We start from the raw sequence: 3718 nt of genomic DNA on the forward strand, positions 1-3718 counted from the left end.
ATGAAGGATCTGAGGCGGATCCAAGGAGGGCAGCATGGCTGAGTTGTGCCAATGACTGCGGGTCATGTTGGACATGCTGGTAAACATCGTATCGCCGGTTGTCGGGGAGATGAGTATGCACTGCATCTCACTCCTTACTTGGTGTTATTCATGAAGTCGATGAAGCTATCTCCCCCTCTCGCATTCATATGACGTGGTTGCATGCTCTGGTAGACCATACTGCCAATGGGCTTAGGAATATCCATTCAGTTAACCAGGATCCTATATTTGTACCTGATATATTAGAGCTATAGGCCGAAAGCCTTTCAATGCAACAACGTCTGTCCCTTCCTAAATGGCAGCAAGGGAGTGAAAAAGGGGAGAATCGAGAACTAGATGGTATAAGCGAGTGTCGTCAGCGAATAGATGTGTATAAACAGTTTAGCAACCTTCCAAATCCACTTCTTCCTGTAATTCAAGACATCCCATTTTATCAGTTTGTGCTATCGACCACATCACAGAGATGTTTGGGGTTAACTGTAAGGTTGAAAAAATTGGGCCGAAGCATTTCCAGCTCCACACAAAGTGATATGGAGTGGCGGCTGCTGTGTAGGAGCACAAGAGCATGTGAACACCCTGGCTTTCGCCACCTCGCGGGCTCATTGGTTATTTTTCTTTGAATGTTGTTAGATGTAACATAGATGTTGCTATCTGAAAGATACAGCACTTAAATCTACCACGCTACTGCTCCTGTAGACTCCGTGAAACTCAGCTTCAGGGTTGCAAGCATTCCTTCAGTTGTGCACGTTTTAAGGTGCTTCTGCCCAGGAGCAACTCGCGTGACCTGCTGCCTTATCGGCCAAATACATTCGGATTTGATAAACAACGTACACAGTTCACAGTGTGCACACTAGTCCTTGCTACTCAACTAGAAGTTTACGTCAGTGCCACCAGGTGGTAGCACACTGTGGCAGCCTTTCCTCCCTGTTCGTCTGCCACAAATCCTGCTTCATGATGGCACACTCCTCAGACACGCTAAATCCCTTACTATATAGTAAAAGTAGATCGGACGTCGGTATGCGTTAAAGCTGGACTAACATAAACCTATTTCATGGGTTTCTGAATGTTTTATAGAATACTAAGTTATGAATTTTATCATACAGAAGTCCATTTGAGGCGGTGAGAATCATAAGGGCCTAAAGCATACTGCCATCGATTGTGAGGTTTGTAGCATTTGTTCATGCCTCTGGAATCTGTTGATCGTATGGTGAGTTGGCTTAAACAGTGCTGTAGGCCCACATTGCACATATAAAAATTCATGAAAAGCAGTATCACTGGTTTTTCTGATATTCACTTAAATGTGGAATCGACTGTGGTGTGCTTTAGGCCCTTATGGACTTCAGCGCCTCATTTGTATTCTAGTCAAGTGACCATGTTGGTAGATATTACTACTTGAGTTTAATCATTTCCACAAACTGCAGTTCGTTTTTGGAGTTGGTTATTTACTGTGCAGGAAGCAGCTTTCGTGTGCAGTGTAACCATGAGCTATGTTGAATTTTTTAAATACTAACAGAAAAGTAAAGTCGTGAGGATGCATCTCGAGTCGTGCTTGGTAGAGCACATGCCTGTGAAAGGCAAAAGTCCCAAGTTCGAATCTCAGTCCAACACACAGCTTTAATATTCAGGAATTTTCAAGTCAGTGCACATTCGCTGCAGAGTGAAAATCTCATTCTGGGAACAGAAAAGTAAATTATCAGAAAAAGCTAGTCGCTAAGGTACTAGGGCCTCTGAGAACAGATCCTTTCATTGAGAGAGTGACGAAATCAAATAAACGCGACTACAAGTGAACATTTAACGAGGGAACTGTACAGTTAGCACAAGTTGTTGCGTGTGTGTTTGGCCATCTGGTTTTCAGCCCAGAAGTGAATTCAAAATCTAGTACGTCTGTGAGGGAACTTGTACATTTGCCCAAAAAAAAAAGAAAAAACACGAAAACTTCCACTTAAACAAAAAGGAGCAACGGAGAGATGCAAAAGCTTACTCATTATTTCGTTATTGCGCAAAACTGCACTTAATTATTACTACAAAATTCCGCAAAAACATTTCTTCTTTTAGCAGATAAGTTATGCATCGTATTATTAGTTTTATTACTGTTGTTATTATTATTGATAGTGGCTGTAGTTGTATAAACTTGTTTGATAAGCATAACTGTTACACAGCAGATGCTATTAATTTCACACTCCCAAATTTATCTGAATCTAAAAATTTGTGAACACTCAGAATTTAAATTCCTGAGCCGCCACTGGTGATAAGTCATTTACCCTCTTGTTGAGGGGCATTTAAACAGATTTATAACTGGAGTTTTGCTAAGTGGTGCTTCCCTCAGTATGCTCTGTGAGAGGATTATGTTTGAGTGCTTGGGAGCGCTTAGATAAAGGACCTAATCGATGAATATCTTTATAGGGTGCAAATGTCTACTGAGACACTGGCTGGTTACATAGAACGTGTAGGGGTGGCCAGAGTTGTGTGGTGTGTAGGTTGTACAGGGAGTGAGGTGGTTGTGAACATTTCAGAGGGGACGTGACCACAATATCGTTCATGTGTGATGTTCAAGGATAAGCCACACTCATATCCCGACCTAGACAAAATGATAGCTAATGTTGAAAAGTCAGGCATGGGCATGAGAAATTGAGTTTTGGTGTCCCACATGGAAAGATTGGATTGAAATATAAAAGTGAACCTGTCGAGTTGAGTGTTTGGGTGTTTTCGGTGTTGGAGAGAGCAGCATTAGGTTAGAGATTGCGAAGTATCGCTGGAGCGGCGTCCGAACAATTGATGCTTGAGCTTGTCCCTGGCGAGGCATTCTCTTAGACCACTGCTAGGCTGGTGTAAGGTGTGTGTTGTTAACCCCATGCATCTGCCATTTGTGTGAGCCTCCCTTGGTTTAGAACTGGTGCATGAGGTGATCGAGTCCGCCAGTAGTGTTTATTTGCTTTATTTTGATTGGTTCTGGGAGAATAAACAGATCACTAGGTTGCTGCAGCTACAGCAAACCAGACAAAACTGCTAGCCCAAGTCTGGAGAGACATTTACAGTTATTGAGAAGTTACAATGCAAGGTCAGGATGGGGAGTTTTACTTGGCCTCTGGAGGTTTTGGAAATTAAAAGTCTTTCTATTGAGGTGGTGTTGGGGGTGGGGTGATTTTTGTTATGGGAACTCAGTGTAAGTTAGATTGTCTGGGGAAAGAGTTGTATTTTAAGTTTTGACCCAACAAATGGTACCCATTATGCACATACCAGGCCTTGCCTAGAGTGGGCAGTGTTGAAGCTAAGAATTAAAATCTGATGTGGGGCATTGCCCAAACCTGAGCCCAAGAAGTTGGTTGATTTATTCAAACAATTTCAATAAATTTTAACTGATAGATTGAGGGACATGCATTAGATGATATTATTCTAGCCAATAGCATTGTAAACTGATTGTATGATAAACAGAGTTGTTACAGGTTTTTGATATTTTAATTACAGTGCATTTCGCATCTGTTTTGTTACTTGAGTGACCAAAAATGAAAAGCTCTAATTGCGATTATTGCAATAAAACAAAACGATAAAAATGCTCCTCCCAATTGACAGAAGTAATATTAGTGAGTATCTTAATATGAATTTGTTGAAATTTACGTTACAGAACTCAGAAGGCGAAATTCTTTGTATGGGTCCTACCTATTGACATAATAGTTAATCA

Source organism: Schistocerca cancellata, chromosome 5 (assembly GCF_023864275.1).
Source record: "Schistocerca cancellata isolate TAMUIC-IGC-003103 chromosome 5, iqSchCanc2.1, whole genome shotgun sequence".
Classification (NCBI taxonomy): Eukaryota; Metazoa; Arthropoda; class Insecta; order Orthoptera; family Acrididae; genus Schistocerca; species Schistocerca cancellata.